Source organism: Lagopus muta, chromosome 4 (genome assembly GCF_023343835.1).
Source record: "Lagopus muta isolate bLagMut1 chromosome 4, bLagMut1 primary, whole genome shotgun sequence".
NCBI lineage: Eukaryota > Metazoa > Chordata > Aves > Galliformes > Phasianidae > Lagopus > Lagopus muta.
In genome coordinates this window covers 66,792,444-66,818,306 of record NC_064436.1, presented here as the reverse complement: position 1 = coordinate 66,818,306, position 25,863 = coordinate 66,792,444, and the positions used below count along the sequence as shown (strand labels likewise).

The 25,863-nt window shown below is 34.2% G+C and overlaps 1 long non-coding RNA gene across 1 annotated transcript; it reads right to left on the bottom strand.

The window, feature by feature from the left end:
- Positions 1-20,946: 20,946 nt before the first annotated feature.
- On the bottom strand, positions 20,947-25,863 carry LOC125692086 (uncharacterized). The gene is made up of 3 exons (XR_007376444.1): positions 25,774-25,863; positions 22,718-22,883; positions 20,947-22,349 (listed from the first exon to the last, which is right to left on the bottom strand). It is a non-coding gene; the product is annotated as an uncharacterized LOC125692086 (long non-coding RNA).

Genomic DNA, 25,863 nt, shown 5'->3' with positions numbered 1-25,863 from the left:
GGAGGCAGATCCTGAAAAAAAATAGCAAGGAACTTAAAATGGAAAATGATCTATTACTTTCCTGGATTTTTTTTTGGTTTCTTGATAAGTAAGGGATCACACTTTCAAGATTTTCTTTGAACTGCTTAACTACACTGTTCCAGAAGCTTTTAATTGTCAGAATCCCAATAAAAATGATGAAACACAATAACCTTAAAGCTAGATTCATTTTCCTCCACAAATTTGTGTGGTGCAATGGAGGTTAGGAAAAAATTTTCGAGTGTGAAAATAAGCTGAAACTGTTAGAGAATGCATAAAACAAACATTTCCAGAGTACAAAGGATAAATTTTCTATTATAATAGTTGCTGTACATCACATGCTTTGTCTCAGCAGACAGCAATCTGGTCATGTAAGGCACTCAAGGTGACAAGAGCAGTAATAATGTCAGTCGTGATAAATTGGTAACTGGAATACAATATTGGCTGTACTGTAGCAGACAGATTGCAGAACTTAAAACAGTAATGTATGTAAAGATATTAGATGTAATACTAGTGTTGATTTCATTTACAAAGCTATCTGAATCATGGGAGTCTCTTTGACAATTCTGTATTCAGCTTAATACAGAAACAGAAAAATAATGAATCTGAAATCCCACTTTACTACTTAATCACACCAATTTACATTGATTCAGTAAAAGAAAAGTCATTTAAGATTTCTAGGCTGAACAGAGTGGGGCTTCTTCAAGGCAGTATGCAGTGGAGCGTTATTGAGGGGCAGTGTCTGTGTACAAGTGTAACCTCATTTGCATTCCGTGAGACATGTAGGTTCACTTTGAGGTGTAGGCTCTAAGTGTTTCTCCAAACATTTCATTACATTGGCAGATAATTTAGCTTTCTGGTTTGCTTCCAGGATCTAAGTCCTTGACCTTTAATTCGCTGCATGTTATTTCATCCAGTTCTGAGCAAACCAATTAGTTTCCCTTGGTACTAAACATGTGTGCTCTTGACAATAACTGTAATTGTAAAATCTGAAATATTGTAAGGACCTCAGGAGTTTATTAATCCAACCTGCTGCTAGAGAAGGGCTGACTGCAAGTTGGATAATTTACTGAGTTTTTCCTAGTAAAATTCTGAAAATCTCTATAGATGGAAATTTCACATTGTTTTTAACTGCTCTCATGCAGATTTTGCTCCTAAATCTAGTAAGAATGTTTATTGCAGCTTGTGACTGTTGCTTCTTGTTTCTCTTGTCCGCTAAGAAGAGTCTGGATCTGCTTTCTCTAGGCACCATCAATACTGGGAAGCTATTTTTATGCCACTTGCTTAGAGGTGGACACTGCAGATCACTGCATGCTCACAAGTTCTAAACAGAGAGAAATAGCTACTTTACATGCTGGCTGTGCTTTTGCTAATGCAGCCCATGATGTAGTTATCCTTGATAACTACAGGGACACATATTCAACATGTTCAATTTGTCCACCAGAACCTCTTATCCCTCTTAATTTCCAGTCAGTGAAACTGCATTACAGCTACTTGAAAAAGAGAGAGAGGAAGAGAAATGCATGCTCTCTCTTTCATGTTTTTTAACATATTAAGGAAATTAAAGATCTTGAAAAGAGGAGAAGAAATTGTAGTATGGTGAGGGCTGGTGGCTCCCTGGGGGCTGTGTGCCAGTGACATCAGGGACTCCTCAGGTAGGAACTCATCAGCCCTTGACCAATCCCATTGCCTTCAGGACATGTTTCGAAGAATTGTATTCACTTCTATACTGACTCCAGGATCTAACAGCTGGCAATTTTGTCTAAGAGACAATGGGACCAAACCCTCTCCATGTAAGGATCGTTATTATTCCAAAGAACAATGAGTAATTACTCTTGTTATTCTGTCATATAATGACCAGTTCACACTAAGTGATATGGTTGGCACAGCAATATAATTTAACATACAATAGAACATAAGAGATTTAGTCCAGATGGTCATTGTTAAAAAGAAGCTTTGAAGTGTAACAAGTAAAAGCCCGAGCTTACTAGCATAAGAATGTCATTTAGGTAGCTGGTTTCTGAACCACCATGGAGGAATGGAAAAAAGAACAAAACACTGAGAATATTCGTATAATTTGTCATTAGTAACAAGAAACTAATCAGTGCTCTGCTAAAGAATATATCCTATAATTATTGCAATTCTTATGGTGGGACTTACTAACTGCAGAAAAGTATTGTTGCGCTTAGAGACAGCTAATCAAAAATGTGCAGCTAACAAACATAGTGGTCCTAATGTATCACGAGCTAATGGCTAACAAAAAAAAAAAAAAAAGTTTTGATTTTAATGAATGACGTTAACTGAGAAAATGAAGAGAAGTATTACAAAAGATATTTCAAAAAATAAACTCTGGAAGTCATGCTGTCTCTACTCATATTGCTTTTAAGAATTAGTAGTGAAGTTAGGTGCTGTGAAGTCAAGATGATCAGCAGCTATTTAGAAAGCCAGTCTGGGAAGATTCAAGCACCCCTACTTCAGTTAAATAATATTTCCAAAATTGCCAGTTGTTAATAATGTAAAATAATATTTTTTTTTTTTTAATATTCAGGATCAGCTTAGAGAATTATCATGATAAATTACAGAAGTTGTAGGAAGAAACAGTCTTGATTTGGCTTGGTATTATAGTGGTTCAAATGGCAAGCTAGTATGTGCATTTCTCCTCATGGAGTCTGAAGGCACATAAATATTAAAATGCAATTTGAAAGTTTTGGCCAGGTCCCAGAACAGTATTGTTTATGCAGTGTTTGACAGTGCTATTCAAATAAATCAAGTAACAAATGTGTCATGATTACTGTTAAAGTGGAAACTGCTGCACTAACAACTAATAAGATAAATGATACCATGGATGGAAAAAAATGAAAATATTTTATGGGTGCTCTGTCTCAATGTGTATGAGTATACGTGCATGCACAATCAGCTGTCTCTTAGGAAAATTAAAACTGCATCCAGGGATGAATATTGCAAACATTCAGCTCTGTAAACAACCAGTAATGGCAGCATATTCACTTGTATGGGATAAAATAGACTTCTCTATTGATTTTTCACTAAATCTTTGGTAAGTTTTAGGTAAGCTTATTCTTTTTTTTTCATTCCTGTAAGATTTTTGGCAGTGTATGGGGCCTGTATGTATCACAGCTTGAACCTCTGATTAATCACCTGAGGCGAGCAATGAGTCAGCCATGGGAGCACAGGTGAAGGCAATTCACCTGAGCTGCAGGAAGGGGTGGAGCCTGGCTCCACCTCTCCTAGACCCATGTAAGAGCTGACTGCCGGTAGGGAAGGATCTCTTCTGGAGATCCACTCCACTGGAGTTTATTGCATGAGCCCAGCATAGGGTGAGTGTCCTTTTTTTCCTACTCTAGTATAATAGTTGTATTAGCCAAACTCCTGGATATACTATACCATCTGTATATTCATTGATTGTACAGGTAGTAATCAAAGAAATACAAGAACTTCCTGTAGTCAGCTGTCTGTTTCTTTTTCTAGCAGCATGCTGCTGAGGGATATCAAATTGTAGTCAAAAGCATAGAAGAAGTTCAAGCAATATTAAGACTAGAATTAAAGGTTTAGCAAGGGACCTTAGTCACCACATTTGACTCATTATGGTGCAGACATCTACAGTTGAGCTAAGCTATTCAGTTCTTTATGTTGTAAAGGGAGAGAAACAGACTTTTTTTATGCAATCTGACCAATGTATGATGTTAAATTTTGTTGGCGTCACTGTGACATAAACACTGAGTAATGTTGAGTATCCAAAGCTGCAAAGGACAGAAGGCAAAATTTGTGTTGATGTTACATATTTCTCCATGCCGGATCCAGGTCATTATGCTTTGTTCTATTGTCTGAGGCTGCATGAAGCCAGCAGTGTGTAGGAAGATATTTATCACATTGGTTGCACAGGGAGAATAAAATTTCTGGTTAGTTGCCATCTGATGTCAGAAGTGTGTTTTGAAACAAATGAAGTCTTTAGACCCACCATCAATTGGTGGAAACATTAAAATGATGGTGGGAATCATGTGATGAATTGCTATATCTCTGATGGAAAGAAAAATAAAAAATTAATGTTGACCATAGAATATTAAACACCTTTACTTTTTTTTTTTTTTTTTTTTTTTTTTTTTTTTTTTTTTTTTTGTTCTGTCTATTACTGGCCTTATTTTGATTTGAAAGTGTAGAGTCTCAGGAGTTCATCATGGAAACATAGAATGGCCTGGGTTGAAAAGGACTACAACGATAATCTAGTTTCAACCCCCTGCTATGTGCAGGGTCACCAACCACCAGACCAGGCTGCCCAGAGCCACATCCAGCCTGGCCTTGAATGCCTTTGGGAATGAGGTAACCACAACTTCCTTGGGCAACCTGTCACAGTGTGTCACTACTCTCTGAGTGAAAAACTTCCTCCTAATATCTAACAGAACCCTCCACTATTTCAGTTTGAAACCATTTCCGCATTTCCTATCACTAACAAGCCATTCAGACAGTTATTCCTTCTCCTGTTAATATGCTCCCTTCAAGTACTGGAAGGAGATGTCAGAGCTTGTCTTAGTTTATTCTGAATTGAGGTTCTTTCTCTGAAGTAGCAACTGTTTAGTCATAGAGTGACAATTAACAAACCGTCTTTTGGTTAATTTTAGTTTATAACAATAGCAAGTACAATCAAGCTTAGAAAACCTCATAAGAAAGAGGTAATACAGATGAAAGTCTCTGTATAACATTTTTAACTGTATTATCTATTAAACTTTCCTGTAATTTTGTATTTAATTAAGTAATTGGTATTAGATAAAGTGTTAAGTCTTTAATTGTACTAACACTATATCTTTAGTTCCATATACATGGTGTACTCTGTTTTGCCCTTAACAAGACTTCTAGTATAACACGATTCAAATGAGCTCGAATAATTAGGTATCAGCAAGAGGAAAACACTTGCAACTTGTCTTGGTCTATCTCTACGCTCACCATGTAAATAATAATTAAAAGAGCATCCTCATAAAAAAAGTTAATTAGAGTGTATGAAGTACACTGGCAAATTCTGTCACTGGCACATCTATGCATGTACACAGATCAAAGAGTGCTCTGTGGTTTTTGCCCAGATAGGTATTCTACAATGCTTGCTTTTGTCTTTGAATTTAAAAAAGTAAATAAACAAACAAAAAAAATCAGTTAGAATTTGAAATCAGATTGAAATTGTCAGAGCTCAAGACCATATCTGGGGGGAAAAGACATTGTCATCAGAGCCAACAGAATACTGTAGATAATAGTTGGGATATACTGTGAGAATAATATCACCCTTGTATTTTCAGAAGAATTTTTGGTTAAAGGAATGCTTTACTAAGAGAAGAAAAAACAACAAAACACAGAGGTCTTCCTCATTGCTTAATCCATTACCATGGATCTACTCACATAGAAAAAACTCGTAATCATCCTTCATGGAATTACCATGCACTCCATCAGCTGAGCCAAACAAATAAGAGACAAAATGGTGTAATATCTTTTAAAAAAAAGAGAACTCATATAATCACTCTAGAAGCTTGCCTACTGGAATGTAGTACAACTTTACAACTATATGCAGCTATAAAGAATTTAATTGAAGTAGATGGAGCATGTATACAAAAAAAAAAAAAGAAACTAGGGCTGCTAGGTATATTAAAAAAAATTAAGCAGGAATCTGAGACCAGGTGACAGGTGGCAGCCCACTGCCAATAGCCCTCAGAGTCCAAAAGAAATAGTAAAAAGCTGATATTTGGCCTTCCCCAATTTCCCGAAGTATGAATTCTGTACTGGGGGGAGACTGAATCCGTTGTGCCTTAAGATACCACATGCATTTCCTCTGCATCATGCAGTAAGTCTGGAAATGTTGCTTTGTGATCTTTGTTTGCTTTAGCTATTGAAATGTTATGTTCTATTTTAGATATGTACCCTGATTCACACTGAAATGCTTTCAAGACATTTGTTTGTGATTGAAAGGATTCAATGTGGAATTTTCAATCTGTTAAGAACTGTTATTCAATATTATTCTTTTCTGTGTGTGTGTGCTTCAAGAGGAAATACTTGTTATATGTGGAACTTGTATAAAAAAAAAAAAGACGAAAGTATAAATGCACATCTATTTCCAAGCAGTTATTTATACTAAAAAGCCAATGATATCTCAAGTAACTTGGAATATATGGCTCCTAGGTATCCATTTGAGGGCAAAATCAGCAAGCTTTATAAATTCAAACAAACAAACAAAAAAAAAAACTAAAGTCTCTTCTAATTTTACTTAAAACAGACTGAAGGTAAATGCATATTACTTTAATGTGGCAGAAACAGATCTGGAGTAGGTCAAATAAACATCCTGTACAAGAAAGACTGTTTGAAACTTACATTTTATTTTTGAGTCACTCATGAACCTCAAGAAGAAAAAAGATTGGTTTTGAACATATTTATGTAATTTTTGATCTCTGAAATCTGTTCCTTAGGTCACTTCATTCAGAACACATTAAAAGACATGTGAATAACTCCCTGTTTATAGCCAACTCCATTCTTCGCCCCATTGTACAGCTCCTGGCAGTGGGACTGTTGATTATTCATTGCACCTGACTACTGAAAATCAGAATTACTGTAGGTTATCAATTACCTAATCAGCAAATATATTTAGGAATGAAGTAAATTCATATGTAGGCTAAATTTCATTATGAGATAAAAATTAATTTTCCTCTTAGTTGATTGCTAATTTTATGTGTATGCATAAACAAAACAAAATTAGACAATATTGTGTCATATTCTGTTCCTCAAATTACTGTGAACATTTGTGAACATTTTCATTTTTATAGCATAGCATAACTAAAATTAGTGTAATATTTTCCTTTATGTCTATTCAACTTCAATTTTGTGCTCCTGTAAGTCATTTCTCTTCCTCTCATTCATGATTCAGCAAAGCAGAATTATTTGTAAATTTTACTGAATTTTCTTTTCATGTCTGTCTACTCTAAAGGTTCACATCTGTTCATTATAACTTCTTGCCTTCCACGTTTACTGTTTTTGCCATTAGAATTTAAATATGCACTTACATTATTTTACCAGTCATTATACCAAGTAAACAATTACAGTTTGGGTCTGGATATTTTCATGTGAAGTTCTTAACTTTTTAAATCTTTCTATGTTTGGTTGGGTTTTTTTAAAAGATAAGATGTTAAGTGTTCACTTTTCTGTGAGGAGAAAGCTATTCTGTCATCTACTCTTGCCAGTGGATATCTCTGAAATGCTATAGCCACAAAATATCTCTCACAGAAAGAAGTGATTTTCAGTTCACTTACACCCTGAGGATAAACAGAATTTTCTCATTTGTGAAAAAAAAATTGCAATGGTTTATGTGCTTTCTTCTAATACCTGCTGTTACAGAGCCAGATATCTGTACACTAAAACTTTTTGAGTGCAGGTTTAAAATCTGTTTTCCTGAATTATTAATTAACCTATCTATGAGCTGCTGTGGTAGAAACATAGCAAAAAGGGGTTCAATGAAAAAGATGTTATGGAACTGTACTCAGTTGAATAGCAGCCAGTACCCACTGAAAATATTTCTGACCTATTGCACTAATATGCCAATATATATTTAATTTTTTTTCCAAATCTCCGATATCATGATATCATTAAAAAAATCTCCATTTCCAATCTCTGATTTGACTTCATCAGCACACTTCTGAAACACATGGAAGTTGCTACTGTCTCTTAGAAATATATCTAGAGGAGTTGCTTCTCTTTCTAGTGGCTGTCTGCAGCTCTTTTCATGTTTCAAAACCACTTTTGTCCAAATTGGGTGAGGAATTCAAATTTATTTATTTCCAATAAGTCACTTAAAACTGAGCTGTTGGATTTTCTGAAGTATAAGAAATTTCCATGTTTGCCCTCCATAATTAGGATCACAGACAACTAGGACTTTCATGTTAGAAGGGTTTGGGATTTTTCCAGGGACTCATAAGCAGTAAAAGCAATTGAGCACTTTTAGTTCTTACATGTCAAACATACTGTTACATTCTCCTTCTTATTATGGCATACTAGTCAAATAGATGAAGGAATCCGTTCAAACAGACAGAGCGTTTCTTCTGCATGAAGACAAAATATTTGTGCAGACAAAGTTTTAACTATTCATTTTTATTGCTCTTTAAATTTTACCCATGCTTTGAATTTAATATAGATATGGCATGGGAAACAAGCTATTGGATTTGCCCAAATGCTTGAGTAGGGAAAGTCAGTATCAGCTGCCACCTGCATATAGTTGAACTGTTTTTAAAGCAGTACAGTTTCTGTACACAAATTAAATTCAGTTTCTCAGTCTGAACAAAAGGTGGTCACAGGAGCTGTAGAAAAGAAAAATACTCATTACTTTGGAGCACAGAATAAGAAATTCCAGTATAAACATCATGCCTATGCAAAGAATAGTCTTTGCTTAACCCTCTTAATAACTTTAAATAGCACTTGAAAATATTGATTATAATCTTTAAATACTTTAGTTTGGTAGGAAATAAAAATGTGGAAAACCACAACTTTTTTGGCAGAACGAGTAGTTTGGGGTTATGTCCTGTAGAAAATCTATTGTGATTGTTATAGCAGCATATGCATTCTGTATTTTACGTAAATAGCTTTGTTCAGTTAACTCAGCAAAGATCAAATTGGTACATTGCAGATGACAAACAATCATTAAATGAAATACTGCTAACAGGTAAAGGCTAAAGACAATTACATAGCTTGCCAATATTGTAAAGGTAGGAAAACTATAGATTGAAAACCTTAAAGCATTGTGTTGAAGGTTAATGATATACCTCAGTGAAATATTTTGAAGTTTATGACTGAAAAAATCCAGATGGTAAAACAACAGTTCAGGTGAGAGAATGTGCCCACCCCACATCCTGTAATATGGCTGATGCCTGATATAAAATGGCACACAAATGGGTTTCCATTTCCAGCTCTCTCATAATTCCACGTAATTGAAGGTTTGGTAATGTATAAAAGCTATTAAATGAAATGCTGAAATCCTCAGAGAGTCATCTTTTTGCTACGATATTTGGAAAAAAAAATATCTGTGCTATACTATGTAAGGATCTGTAAATGATATGCATTTTTCATAGATGCTTTCATTAGCAATTTTCTTCTTCTAATGGCTGTATAATTAAACCATAATGGGATTTTTAGGCTTATGTATATTCATGGAGAAGTAGTTACAAGAAAACAAACTATAATTAACTATGACCCCCCCCAAAATTTTAATTCGTGCACATTTTTTCCCCCAGAATCTTTGTTTGCTTGTTTTTTTCTCCTGCAGAGAATAGCACTGACAAGAAGTACTGAATACAGATTTTAAAACTCACATGAGGTCCTTTTGTTTGTTTTTAACATGTTCATATTCTACTCTGGTTAGTGTAGTACCTTGGACTTTTACAATATTTCAATGAATTCAGTACATATTATTGCCTAGTTGAAATATACACTACAAAAAAACTCAAGGCAACACAGTTTATTTAGCCTGTGGTGCAAAATTTGCTTCTTTTGTATTTTTTTAGTATGCTGAATTTAAAATCCTATCCACTTAAATTTTACAGCACCTTCTTGTGTTAATATTTCATTGTCTTTCATCCTTGTAACTTCGATATCTTTGGGAAATGGGACAGTTCACTTTTGCTGGAAGCGATCTCTGTTTATAAGCAAGAATTCATGGCCTCTTGGCTTTTCTGTATGCAAAATTTGAGTTCACTAAACTGAGGAGGGAGAACATTTCCACAGGCTTTGGAACTCCCTCTGACTTCTGTGTTGCTAGGATTTAATCCTCTCTCATTTTCATTGAATATTTCCTGCACATTTGTATCCAAGATTTTGGATGCCACCTTGGATTTCAAATTAATTCCTATATCAAGTCATTACACAGATTTTCAATATTAGCAGGACAACTAACAAACTCACAAACTTTAATTTATTCATTGGCAATTGCCTTTTTACCTTGACATAACAATTCCTGGAGTGTATTTTCTAGAAGAGAAAGCTTGCTCTATGGGAAAGATACAGTTCTTTGAAATCTCTGCAATATTTCTTCTCCAACTTGAAGTTTGCCTTGACAGATTGGAACTTTTCAACTGAGAAAAGGACACGAGACATGGCAAGGAAATGATACACAGGTGATGTAGACAATAATATGGCATATGACCGATGTTATAAGGAGAGACATAGATAAAGGGAATACAAAATTGTTCACTGCTTTTTTGAAAGAATGAGAAGAGCAACAAATAAGTGTTGGATATAGGAAGTACAGACCAGACGAGCAGTTACTATCGTAGTTACTATCTTAATTCTTCTTGTGTCTAAAGCTGTAGAATTCACTGCTGCTATTTGCTATAGATGTTTACATGGGCTAAACTGTGAACTAAAATCTTTCATAGAAATACAGAAATTTCACAGTTCTCTAATGAAATTACATTTCACTTCCATAATATCACTCTTTGGGCTGTTCTTATATTCTAAATTGCTCGTGAAACCTATGTACAGGCTGAGAAAGTGGCTGAGGACAGAAGTTTTTGCTTGCTCATTGATATTTCGCAACATGTGAAAGTATTTTTGCATATTATACTTTTAAAAAGTAAGACTGGATATATATTTATTTATTCAAACACAGTGGAAACTAGACTATTTTAGTACTTAAATTACTGTCCAGTATCTCACAGGACTTGTAGGGAGTCTGAATTCTGAACTTTTGCTTCTAGAATCAAGAACCCTCAGGCTGCCTTATGTTATCATGCATATTAGACCTCTGGCTGTCGTGATAAATCATTTCCTTGAACTTAGAGATGAGACTGTAGTGAACTTTGGAATAGATAGTTCAGTGAGGATCTTCTTTAGAAGAGAAAGGGTTATGGGAGTATCCACATTACAACTCTAAGTTAGCTTCGTAGATTCTGAACACAAAATATTTGGGTATCAGTTGAGATTTGCCCAGAGATTTATATTTCATTTACAAGATTTTTATTAGGACTTCTGGGTTTGTTTTTTGTTGTTTGTTTTGTTGTTGTTTGTTTGCTTGTTTGTTTGTTTTTTGCTTCGCAGTATTCAGGAATAAAAAGCAAGTAAGTTCCAAAAGGTCCAGGTAATCCTCAGGTCTCACATAGTCTTTCTTCAGAATTTGTCTATCTGTCCTTTAAATGTAGAGATTGCATGCACAGATTGTGATTCCCTAAAACCACCAGGTATAATCACAACAGTACCATGTCTTACCACATTTAATTCAGTAGATAGAATAGAGTTAAGAAACAGAAGTTATTACTGGTTCTTTAGCCAACTTTTTGTTTTGGTAAGGAGATTCTTTTTTTTCCTGTCTCTCTTTCCTAATATCAACACTATAAGAATCTGAGGTTTATTTAAAGTAAAAGAAACACTGGGAGCTGAGAAACCGTAACAACATATAAAAGCATATGCAATAAATCACCATGAAATAGCTATTCTCTGTGAAGACAACACAAACTACGTTGTATCCATTGTACAAACCTGGAAGACTAAAGGAAGGGATCACATACGAAAAATGTATGTTCACAAAAAACCCAAATGAGTTAATTTAGAATTAACAATTATATAACCACCATAAAGTGCGCTTTGGCATATACACATTATAGCTAATATGGAAGTATGTATGAATGCATTTTTCATACATAAGTATTTCTTTGAGGTTGGAGATGTGCTTATTTTCTCTTTTGAATGAGTTCTACATAGCAGAACTCCTTTAAGTAAATGCTTATTTATTCAATTAACTTATACAAATGCTAATAAATCAGTAGTAAATAAAGCATCAGTTTTCATGGAGACAATATTCATAATCTGTCTCCAACTGTAATTTAAAATGACTGGTGTCTGTGAATGAAATGGCGTGCTTATTTACAGAGAAATTCCTCTTCAGGAATGTGGTAAAAATTGCATTTGAAGTCAATTGAGAATTTTTTCAGCATATTTATGAAGAGGTAGATGATATCCAAGATGCTAGCTGGAATTTAGGAAACAGGATTCGGTATTGATCTACTGATAAGAGTAATTCTTGACTTGGAAGAATCATGTAGTGAACTTAGTTTTATTGCTTCCAGAGTATTTAAATACATTAGCCAGCTGTAAGTTCATATATTTCCAGAAACATCAGTATATCTACTGATAGGAATAGTGATTAGTACAATAAAAGTTTTCCTCTTTTAACTTCAACAGGAAGCAGATTTGCAGTTAGCTTTTGAATTATGTTCAGTAAGACACTTCTGAGTCTGCATCTGAAGAACATCATCGTGTTTTCATTACTGCAACACTTGAGTGAGTCTGGTAGGGGAATACTAAGATATCTAGTGGAATAAGCAAGAGGAAATACATAGGGAAAGCAAGTATTGTGCTTTTTTTTCTCGGCTTATGGAATAGAAAAGGCTAAGCGAAAGATCTAACTACTGCTTTCCCTTATCTACTCCAAATCTCTGAGAAGGGATAAGTTACTGCAAAAAGTGTTTGAGTCTCCATCTGCATAAACAGTCAGAAATAGATTGAGCAAGGCCCTGTACAACCTTCTCTACCTTTAAAATTAGGGTTTATCTGAGCAGAAATTGAATTCAGTGGTATTCAAAGGTCCTTTCCAACCCTGTTTATACTTTGATTCTGAGTAGAATGCCATGGACTAAAGTTTAGGATGTACATATATTCAATCAAATATTTCATATTCCTTTCAGTAAAACATACCTATCAATGGATATGTGGAAAAAAAATATTTTCAAGTACATTTTGGGCTTACATTTCACTGCAAACTTAACATTTTAGGATTTGTAAGCAACTTCCTATGCAGATATAAAAAAAAATCTTTTCAAAAATATTACTATGGGGACTGTAAAGATTGAAGCATGAATAAAGACATTTTCCTAGTAGGAAGATCAGCCTTCAACAACACATAATCTATGCTGTTTTACACTTCTTTCACACTTTGAAAACAAATGTCTGTGTTGGAGAACTTGGAAACTAAATTTCAATAATCATCTTATTCTGTTCTGGCATTTGAGAACACTTCAGTCTCAAAATTTGCTCAGAGGTTTTATAGATGGGGAAAATGGTGCAACTCTATGAATAACGATTTACTGGTTCTTCATTTTGCTCTGCTGGAACCTTAATAAGTAGGTATTTTGGATTCTCACTTTGTGAGTGTTAAAATAACTATGTCAACTTGACATTCCAATTGAGACTTGTAAGACTGTCAGTGAGGTGCTCTCAGCTAATATATGCACACATTTTCATGCTTCATATTCACATGGTACAATATGTGTTAAATAGATTGAATCTAAGTACTGTGCTCAGTTTTACCTTTTGCAGGCTGTCTGCTTTGTCAGAAAATAAAAGGCAAAAAATATCATCAATAATCATATCCAAAAGAATTATCTTTTCTACGAGGAAGCAAAAGCAGAAGAATCAGGATGTGTGGGGTTCCTTTTTAGTTAAGAACAGTATTACAATGAGGAATTTCATGAGCAACTACAAACTGCTGTTACAACATCTAAGATTGGTGATTACTGTCACAGATGAATCTTTAATGTTGAGGAGATGGCAAACATGAAAGGGGAAACAGGTAATGGGGGAGTGCAGATTCCTGACAGTTCCAAAGACATTAACCTTATCTGTGTATTTACTAAGTAACTACCGTAACCAAAAGCAGTACAGTCCAGCACTTCTGAAGCAATTAATCCCAATATAGGTAGTTTAACTCTCTTCCGCAAACTAAACCTAGCTAGTTCTGTTTTGAAGCAAAGACAGTACTAAATCATGAATTCATGCAGAAGTTGCTTTAAAATCAAGATTAAAAACTACTCTGAGAATTTTTGGTAGATTTTCACAGGATCACAGAATCACCAAGGTTGGAAAAGACCTTCAAGATCCTCCAGCCCAACCATCCACCTATCACCAATAGTACTCATTAAACCATGTCCCTCAACACAGAATCCAGCCATTCATTGGACACCTCCAGGGTCAGTGACTCCACCACCTCCCTGGGCAGCCCATTCCACTGCCTGACCACTCTTTCAGAAAAGCAATATTTCCTAGCATCCAGCCTAAATCTCCCCTGGTGCAGCTTGAAGCCATTCCCTCTAGTCCTATCACTGTTACACGAGGGAAGAGACTGACCCAGCTCACTACAACCTCCCTTCAGGTAGTTATAGTGAGCAGTAAGGTCTCCCCTGAGCCTCCTCTTCTCCAGACTGGAAAATCCCAGCTCCTTCAGCTGCTCCTCATCAGGCCTGTGCTCCAGACCCCTCACCAGCTTTTTTGCCCTTCTATGAACCCTCTCCAGGGCCTTAATGTTTTTCTTGTAGCGAGGGGCCCAAAACTGGGTGCAGTACTCAAGGTGTGGCCTCACCAGAGCTGAGTAAAGGGGGAAAATCACTACCCTGTTCCTGCTGGCAGCACTGTTCGTGATGCAAGCCAAGATACCATTGGCCTCCTTGGACAATTTTGATAACTATCTGATCAGTTTTGATTCTGATTAGAAAGAATGTTGCATCAATAATATTTTTTAACAGTTTTTTAACAGCATGTTGAGTAAGCGGTTTTGCAAAGAGGATAAGTCACTTTCATTCTAAAATTACAGTAATGTAGATGGTTCAGGAAAAAAAGACTTCAGATAAATTTACAGTCAGAATAGTATTATCTACAGGTGTTTCACTGTCAAAATCATCTGCAGTCTGAGAGCTATTGAAGATGTCTGCTATAGGTAAAAATTGCCAGTGGAATAAGTTAGTATCAAAACTGTTATTATGAGGAACAAGAAATAGGAATTATTGCAGCCCAGATAAAGATAGAAAAATCGTGTTCTGCAGAAAACCGGTTCGTCCTTAAAAAAGCAATAAAGATTTTAGTGTTACTGTTTTGTTCTCTATTTTGTTGAGAAATTTTATCTCTGTATGTAGCAATATAAACTATATACACATACAGCTGAGAACACAGATAAATAGTTACACAATCATCTACATTTCTACACTAACACACATTATGTGCTCATCTCTTACTGAACTCTTCTATGATATCTTCTTCTCTCTTCCACATTTTTATATTTCTTGGCATACGCTTTTTTTTCTCTCCTTTGAGTTATTCCTGCTAAAGGCATATCTTTTCAAGAAAAATTCAAAAGGAATCATTATCTGTATATAGTATGAGATAATCACATTTTGATAGTGCCTGAGATCACTGTGGACAAATTTAACCCTGTGTAGAATTGTTGTTACAGAAACAGATGGATCAAGTAATTTCATACCCTAATAAAAACTTTTTTGTTATCTTGTATCAGCCCCATTCGCAGTCCTCCAAAATAAGTCACAAATGGTCAACACAAGTATAATGTATACTCACGATAAATGTGAGTTTCATTATGAGGAAGATGATAGTGATGATTGTAGTTGCTATGTTAGCTTTTTTTCTGTATTTTTCAATATGATGCTGAAAATTTACCGTAGATTAGCAATGTACATAAAACCTCCAAGAAGAGTAACCTTTGCTGTAGCATTCTTGGAGAACACTATTCCCATAGTGGTATTCTCATATAAATTTAAAAATGATTTGTAATTTTAGAAATGGTAATAAGTTCCTTAAAGGGAAGGCTAAACTCAAATTCTTGAGGATTTTCCCAATGAACAACTGAAAATATAAATCAGCTGGTTCTTCTTTCACACAGTGGTGATACACATCAAATTGTGCATGGAGCTATAAAACTAGCATACTGCATCAAACAGTAGTTACCAATGTCACATGGATAAGAACCTCATCAATCTGAGTTTGAAAGGTAAAGAAATTGCATGAGTGATACATCACTTACACTGTTTCAGCACTGTGAAGAACATGAAAATATGACTGGCAGAAGAACTGGAGGTTAGATAAGCACTCAAATGAGCAACTAGAAATGGAGTGAACTATTCAAGGAGTAAAGAATTGTGGTGCTGAGGAAAATTAACCAACCAAAGTCAGATGGGACATTAGAGGTTCATAGCTCTCTTTTTGGCTCAGCCACTGCATGTGGTGGGACAAAGGACAAGTAACTTCTCTACTACCCTCTCTTCACCTGTAGCACAGAGCTAAGGAAAAAGCTTTCCTACTGAGCTGTTTAGAGAAATGTTAGCAGAACAGTATTTCAGTAAAGTCAAATCACAATGGATGTTGAATTTTCTAGAAATTCATTTTAAGGCACGCAAAGGAAAAGCACCGTTAGAAAGTTAAAAAAAAAAAAAAAACAAACCTGAAAATATGTTGATTTTTTTTTTGTATTTGGATGAAATGTTTGCATTTTTAAAATATTTTTATTTTTATGTGTTAAGTGGTAACAAAATACAAAAAATAGTTGCTCTGCACTTTTCCATTTTCTATCCCCTTACAATCACAAGAAAAGATAGATTGATCCCGTTCATTAAACTTTCATGACCACTCAAATAATTACCATTAAAGATTTTTTTAACCTGGAAACTACACTTCTTAGTAACAACATGTGAAAAGACATAGTGCTTATTTACTATTAGAACAATGGAATATAAACCTATAATTTAGTGAAATTGAAGTATTTCTCTATGTCACCAAACTTCTTATGTGGAGATCTAGGAGAAGAAAGGCTTTGGTCACTTTTCTCCAATGTACTAAGTAATCCTGTATCCAGCTGTAGTATAAGATCCTTAGTACCAATAATAATCTCAATACCAAATACCTGGAAACCTGAGCAGAGGAGTAAGAGACAGAAACTTTCTATTTCTCCAGCAAGATTAAAAACTCAAACCTTTAGTTTTAAATTGAATAAGTATGGTAGTTGATATTTTTATTCCTTTTTCCATTTTTTTTTTTCCAGTGGTACCCTTTTTAAATTTTGAGCTGAACTCTGTGTTACTTATAGAATTCTCATATAGCTTGAGGTGTGCACACATGTTCAGTGTACTGATATCTCATGTGTAAGTAATGATTGGAAATTATATTATTAGTATACCTATATTATTGTTTATAAGTGAATTTCTTCAGCAGAGTCTGAAGTAAAATGTTCTTCTGAAAGAGAATTTCACATGTGTTTATTTACAGGTAAGTTATAAAGGTCTCAATTTGTTTACAAATACAGGAGATACAGTTAAGGATAAGCATCAGTGAAAAGTAGTTAACTAATGGAGTGCTTTTCAGACCACCAAATGAGCTTTAGAAATTGTTGGAAAACTGAGGGATCCTGTAAGGATAATGAGTAGTAACAGCAAGTCAACTGCACTGCCCTTAAAATCCAAGGGCCTACATTTGTTGAAACATACATTTAGAAAATTAGGGGACAAAAAATTGAAAAATATTGAAAACTCGTGATTCAAATGTAAATAAATAATATGAAGGCATTAGTGAAAATAATTTAGGTCTGTCCTGTGGTGATATAAGATCACAGATGCACAAGTTATACTGTGAATTTCCAGTGTGTCACTTAATTTGACAATGTATATTAATGAACATTTCTTTCCAGGTCTAGCATCCTGCCTCTGCGTGGTGACTCAGTGCTTCTTTGTATTTCCTTCTCAGAACACTGGGACCTGAAATGAGTTCATCATTAACTGTGCCTATTTGCTTTTTAAAAAATGGAGAGTTTCAATTACAATTTTTGAGTGTGGATGTTTTTGTGGTTTTGTTTTTTTTGTTTTAACTTAGATGAAATTATTAAACATGGAGTATATTACAGTAGAACTGTCTTTAAGGTCTGGCACAAATACAACTTGGGCCACACATCAGAACTGAATTATCTGACAAACTGCATTCCCCAAGAGTTTATAACCCAGAAGAGCTGCGCAATATCACTTTTTTTAAGTAAATAAATGTTATGCTTTAATTTCATACTAATATTTACTGTATTTCAAGTCAGAACGATGAGTGCTGCTGGAAAGAGATATCTGATTGTCTTGCAAATTCATTCAGAAATACTTACTGTGTTTTTTTATTGGTCCTGGGAATACTACTACATTTAGTTTAGTAGAATTATTATCTTTCCAGTGGTAAGAGAAACAACTTTTAAAGTCTACTCAAAGACAAACTTTTAAATGATTATTGAACACATCACAATGTTTTCTTTCCCAGTTGCAGTCTCACAGTTCCTACTGACACTGAATGCTTCAAATGGACTGACAGAGAACAGTTGTCCATCTAATAATAATTATGAAGTTGTGTTAGGACAAAGGTACATCTAAAGTTAAGATGGGCTAAGAACTTCAAACTTAATTAAATCTCCACCAACCAAAAGACAGTCAGGTATCTGAAGAACTGAGGATAAGTAGGACCTAAAGCTCAGGATATTTCCATCTAAATCCTGTGCAAGCCCAACTCTGAGTTCTCAAGGTGCAAATATGTGCAGTGTCATCATATGCTACTGATATGATATGTTCTGTTTGAGCAGAAGAAAGAATGGGATGGTAAAAAAGTGAAAGCAATGACCTTCAAAAGATAGCTAGTCCATTACTCTTCTAAGCTTGACCTTTGCACTGTACACTCTCTAGACTTATCTTCTCCTTAAAGATGAAATGATTTTATATTCAGTCAGACGAGCTGAGAAATTCAGAATAACCCATGTTAAATTACCAGCAAAATCATATTTGTATACCTTTGTGTTCTCTGTCATTTTCCATGACTACATTCTGATTTAGAATCATAGAATGGGAATATCCCAAGTTGGAAGGGGCAAAATAAAAAAAAGGATTATTGTGTCCAACTCCTGGCTCCACACAAGATCAATATTTATATAGGTGAACTCTCACTTTGGCAGCTCACTTTCTATATTTAAAACATAGGTATTTTATACAAGCCAGACACTTTCAGAAAGGTGGGTCTCTCCAATGGATATCCTAAACCACGTTTCCCAAACTACCTTATGTTCTGGAGTTGTCTCCCATTTACTTTTGACTTTGATCATCATCTTCATCATCTGTCTTAAATTAAAGCTTTGTTTTAGGAATCTCAAGTTAGCTGACATAATCCCTTTGTTAGTTGATGATTTATTTCCATTTTTGTTTTGCACTATGTATGTAAAAAGATCATCTCTACATTCCCAGATTCTGTCAGTTTTGTCTCTTTTAAAAATATATATCAACTTTGTAAGAAATTTTAAGGAATTAAATATAAAAGGTTCTCCTCATATCTCCTGAAGGAGGGGAAATCTAAAAATCTTATGCTTAACAGCTCAAGGCTTTTGTGATAGAAATCATTTTGTCTTATTTTAGAAGCTTACAGTGCAGAGATTTCTCTGCATTCCTGTTGGAGTTAACACCTCTGAGAAAACCCAGTTAATTCAAGTTGTGTGAGATGAATCCTCTTAATGTAGCTAAGTTTACATTTCTAATACACTTGTGGAGTTGTCTTATGGAAAACAAGAGCATTATTGATTCTCATATGTGCTTAGGTGAAGAGCCAAAGGTTTGGCCATGGCCATGATGAAAGCCGTTCTTCACCTTGCTTTCCCTCAGGATATCGTGGGCCACATTGAAAGGCCATGTGGAATATTTTTCACCCTTCAGAAGTCTTCAGAAAGAAAATCTCATTTTCTCTTCCAGCAACTTAAGATCTGCTATACTAAAAGTTCTTTCTAATCCAATGTACTGACAGCACACTGCAGGAGATGCTTGAAATACAAGCAGTAAGGATATACAGATTGGTGGATTCAAATTGACATGTCGTTGCCTTCTTAAAAAATAAAAAAAGCACTTTTTTTCAGTTTGGTATGGAATAACTTTGAAATGTCAGAAATACCCATAAGAGAAAGTTCAGTGGTGTATTCCTGTCTTGAATTCTCCTAATGCCCCCTGAAAAGAATTCATTTAATTTACTCATTTTTGACAAAGCTTATCATTTTAAATTACCGTACTGTTCTCAAGCTGCTCATTAAACAGGAGATATGATGATAAGGTATGTGCATCTAATTAGCAATGAATATATTATTTATGGCTTCTTAGAAATGTGAGTGACCTGTAAGTTAACATGGTTGAGAAATTAATTTTTAATTGGATTGGATACTTTTTGCATTTCACCTGAAAATTTTAAATAGGCACTTCTTAGTTCAAAGATCTGAAACTTCATGTGTCAAGCTGTAAAAAAAGAGCAAAATAAAGGTATACTCCAATAAACTGTCTGTGCTGTCATCCCTGGAATCTGTTAGAGTTCTGCAATAAATCATTTGCAGAATTATTTCCAGAAGCACCAAATCAGCAAATAATTTAATCACATGTTCAGCCTTAAGTTCAGAACAGATTTGCAAACTCAGTAAAGTGCTGAAGTACATAAATTCTCTTTTCTTTCAATAGCATCAATGAATTGATGACAGTTCAATTCTTTCAATTGGTCAATGAATGAGACAGACTAGAAGTTGTTTCTAACCTGATATATTGGCAGTTGACAATAGAAGATATATGGATTGTACGAAATAGGGATTTGCTGGTTGTTCTCTGGGCAGATTCTCCTAGCTATATACAGCCTGAGAACTTTCTGAGATACGGGTTTATCCATATGATTGTGTTTAACAAAAAAAATGAAAGACCAATCTTATATGAATTTGCACAATCCCCTTTTGAATCACTTTAAACATTTATGGGAGCTTTCTGTCAATTTGCTATTTGTTTTTCTATGCTCATTTTCATCCAAAAATCAACAGACTGCTAGCGAAGTAAACCATACAGTTCATATTCTATTAAAGAAATATAGAGATATCCCTTGATTTTCTGAGTAGTAACTAACAATGTCTAATGACTTTTGGATTTTATTCCCTGCTGTGACTTTATCATCTTTTTATTTCTTTTGCATCTTCAGCTGCTGTGTTGAAATTTATAATATGTTAGAAACAATACTTAACATTCACAACATCTACTTCAACATTTTGTAACACAAGCACACAACTTTTATGTACAGATCCATTCACAAAAGCACGCATATATAGGCATATATATTAGTACTACTTAACAAACTTCATATTTTTATTACTTCTTTAGCTGTTTATTCCAGTTATGTCACAAAATAACACCAAATATTAGGAAATCAATTTCACTGACTTATCTTTGAGCGTGCTAAGTCATTCATACCTTCTATGGGATGTGATAACACTGCCATAGTTTTAAATACACTTTTAAATCAGCATATACAAGTTCTGTAAAGTAAATATAACATGAGAACCATACAATTCATCAATAACTTCAATGTTTTGATTGATTCAGGTCTGCATCACACACGAAAAAATGAGCATACTATAAACATGTTTACTTTTCATTTGAATTAAGCTACTATCCCTATTAATATGTAAGACATCTCATAAATATTTTAGGAAGTAAGATTTTCTTTGTTTACAGAATATGGCAGCTGATGCATAATTTAAGAGAAAAGAAAGTATATGTAAATATACAGGTATTTATCAAAAGTACATAGTCTTCGTCGTAGAAAATGTTAATTTCCATGATTATTTTCTGTGAAGATTATTCTATCTGAAGTTTATTTTTTCTCCCTTACTCCCTTACCTTAATAATTTAAGCTGATGGAAAAAATCTTTTGCAAATCTGAGCCCTGAAATATTTATTAGAAGAGAGAGAAAACATCAAGAGAACACAAAGGAAACCGAGAGACCATCGTATTCACTGGAGTAATATTTGTGGAATTCTTTACTATAGAAGGAATCTTTGCTCTTTAAATGTATGTTTTTTCCTAGAATCAATTATCTTTCTAATGGGATTTCTCAAATTACATGGGGTCTTTCGCTTTTTTTGTTTGTTTGTTTGTTTGTTTTTTCCCTGATGTTACCTCCCCTCTAATTCCAAATAATTACGAAAGGCCAATTCTTTGTGAAATAAATTATTTTTTTTTACTCCAATAAGAAAACAAAATCTTCTCCTGATATTTTATTTTATTTATTATTCACTCTTCAGCTTTCCACTGTAAAGAGTGCCAAACTACACCTTTCAATTAAGTTAAACAGATATTCAAATGCTTTTTAAATATTGTTCACATTGATTTGTTGTAGACAGAAAATTATTGTTCTTACTTCCAAATCTCACTTAAAACATAAAAATCTAAAACATTTGAAGATAGATAAATGTTCCTGTTCAGCTGCTAACACTGTGCTGTTACAAATGTTATGTATGTGTAATGTTGTGTGCTGTCACAAATATTATGCCACATATATAAAAAACAAAAATATTTTCAAGGCAATACTTCATGTACACAGAGAAATCAATTCTTTCCTCTGGCATAATTCCATATATTTTAGAATGACTCAACACAAGGAACTCACCCAAACTACTTTCTGCAGCAGACTTTCAGAGGGATTTTCTTTCTATAGTTTCTTCCTGCAATAAAATTTATATGCATAAAAATGTGTATAAAAATACATGACCAGTAAAGTGCCTAGAAAAAATATATATTTTCCTTCAAGAATTTTTCATTTCACTTATCTATTAGCTATTCAAATCCTATTAATTTATTTTAACATCTTATTTTCATTCTCTTGCAATGAGAATTTTAATCAGCTGCTTGGATTAAACACATCTTGCACATGGTGCTTTTTTTTTTCAAAAGTGCTTCTATTCAAAGTTATTCTTCTGTGTTTCCATTAAGTGGCCAGATTCCCATGTCTGCTTCCTTCTGTCATACTCTTCAGACAGAGAGACCTCGAAAAAATTAAAACTTATTTATTTCTTAGAAGACTTTTCTTTACCATCAACATTCAGGATGAACTTCTCCTGGAAGGACTCATTTTGAAGAAAGAGAAGGTGCTGTCTTTGCTTGAGGATGGCTGCTGAATTTTCGATAAGAAATTTCACTGTAGCTTGGCAGATTCTGTCATTCAATGGACTGCATTTGTCTGCTGTGAAGGAAATTCTCTGTGAAGGAAAAGGAGCAGAAGACACTGATGTGATCAATTTTAAAATGTCTGGCAAGAAGTAAAATCAACAATTGTCTGTTTTGTTGACTGCACACAGAGCATTCAATATAATCCAACATAACTATCTTTGGAGGATACTATTAAAAGTATTTCACTGAATTTTACACAAGTATCTGTAGATTTACATGGAAAAAAAAAAAAAAAAAAAAAAGAAAGAGTTTATGGGAAGTTATCCACACACAACAGGAGTTTGACAAGTTAGGCAGTGTCTCTAAACAGAAAGATCCAGGATTACGTTTGTGAGGATCTCTCAAATTGTGAAAGATATTTGACTGTACTCTAGTGGGAACAAAGAAATAAACAAACAAACACAATGGCAGAAACAAACTGCTAGTAGATGGATATTGAAGGACTTTTTTCACTTCAGTCTCAAAAAAGAAAGTATGAGAAAGAGGGTGTATAGAAATAAGTCACCACAACTGATGAACAATAAAAGCTGATAGATTAAAAAGTATATGAGAAATGTCATCTGCATGTCAAATGCTAAATTGTATTATGGTTACTTAGAAAACTAATTGAAAACAAAGGTGATTTTTGATGCTGCCTCATGAAACTGTCTACAAGCTATGTCTGATCTGAACACTTTCCTTAACTTGTAGTTTCTCTAAATTAGGTACTGAGATGGAAACACACATGGGATAGAATGTTTGTATCAGTTTTTTATTACTTCTTTTGTTTAGGATGGAATCATGCATATTTAAATTTTCACTGAAATATTTCTAATTTGGTCCAACAATGTTTGCACTAGGACTTTGATCTTTTTTACTTTGGCCCTTCGTTAGCCTTCCTCCTTTTGGGTTACAAATATATTTACCTTAGTAGTAGCTCACCTTCACCTACACAAAACCAAACAAAATCAAAACAAAAACTGTTATGAAGAATAGCCATTCCACTGGAATTAATAATTAAGTATTCTGATCTATATCAGAACTTCTTTCTGGAAGAGGTAAGAAGGAAGTACCAAGGCAAGTAGAAGATCTCACTTCATTTCCACCAAGTGAATTTTTTATGAATTATTATTTCCTACTACATACTTATTTCCTATTATCTACTTTTAATAGCTGGATAATTTTGATATTTTCAAAATGAAGAATGTTTTATTCCTCTTCTTTTTCTTTTTTTTTTTTCCCCTTTTTTTTTCTGAAATGATGTAGTTCTTTTCCATTCTGAGTATGAACTAATTAGTGTAATTGAATGTAAGCATTTCAATCATTTATTTTGAATTTTAGTTTTAATGTGAAGGGAGGGGGCAAATCAACCCAAAATGTTTATCTTTTGATGAAGAGAGGAATGTATGTGTTGTTGCATGACATAAAATCTTGTTACCTCTAGAAATAAAATCACAATATATATCCAGATACTCCAAAGTCTGAAATGAAATTCTTGAAATTATTGGAATGGCACTAAGTCTACTGTGATTAGCATACACTTTATATGTACCTTACCAAAAGTAAAGTTATTACAGTGTGTAATCATGACATAATGTCCTACTTGGCTGCAGGTCTTACATGTTTTTGCAAGCCAAAAATTGAAGTCAAGAGAACATGATATCTTATTCAACAACAGTAAGGAAAACGGACAGTGAGGTAAACGGCTCATTGATGGTTTCCACCTTGCACAGCACTATAGGAGGAGCTTGAAACCAATGCAGAATGCTTATTAATTTGTTGCTTTTATGCATGGTACAAGAGGCTCCCTACTGACTTCTTTAAGCTTGCAGATTAAAGTTGAGATGATTATAATCCTTCTGATTAAGTTGGGGAGTCTGCCCAGACCACTTCTTTCTCACAAAAAAATGGTACTTGGGTATGTTTGTAATTACCTTTTGCTGCATGCTCCACACGCAAGAACCATCTTTCCAGAACTAACAGCAGCTAAGTCAGCCGTGCTGTCATTATATTGAAAAGTTTTTTATACTACGCGCCACTTATGATCTACTCTTCTAGAGAGAATAAGAAACCTATATTTCTCTTCACCTTTTCCCTCTCATGCTGCATGGATTGAATTCTATTATGGGATGTATGTAAGTGGGAAATGATTCTCACTTCTTAAGTAGGAAAAGTAGATCATGACTTCAAGTTGCTCTCTCAGAATTACACAAACACATCCACATACTTATTTTTTTCTCTTATTTTCCCTCAGTTAATTTTTTCTTTAGCATATAATTATCATCAAAGATATACTTGTCTAGTAGAGCAATCATTTCAAAGCATTACCTGGAGAACTTAGTGTATTTCTGGCTTGTATCAGATTAACTTTTGAGAGGATGAGTCAGGAATATGACAAGAAAAAGAGTACAACAAAATGAGGTTTGTTCAATTGACATATATTCAGAAGCATGGTTAGATGCAACCGCACAGACTGTTAATATGTTGGCCAGCCTTTTTATCCCTGCAGAAACATATAACTCCAGGTAATAAATCTCAGTTTGAGACTGAGAGCTTTAGCCTCATCCTTTGTGGATATTTGTCTCATCACCCACACATGCAAAAAAAAAAGAAATTTGGTTCCATTTAATGGAAAGGCAGGCCTTTGGCTCAGTTCTTGTGGAGTAACAGATATTATAAGCCTCAGCTAAAGAGCATTGGCAGCAGTAAATCGGAATCATCTAAGACATCTGCGCTGTTCTTTAACAAGCCTTTATTGTCAACCTTTCATTCTCTTCAAATCAAAGCCCTCATCAAATCAACAACTGAAATAATTTTCCAACTTAAGAAAAAAACAGCAATACTGCATACAAGAATATATCCTAAAAGTGCAAAGAACAACTGAAGGGAAAAAAAAAAAAAAAAAAAAAAAGATATTCTTGAAATTATGTACTTACGTACTTATACACGTAGAGAAGGCTGAGGTAAGCAGGCAAAGGGGCAAGTAATACTAAAGAAATGATAGATAAGCTCTCAAGAAAAGCATCCAGA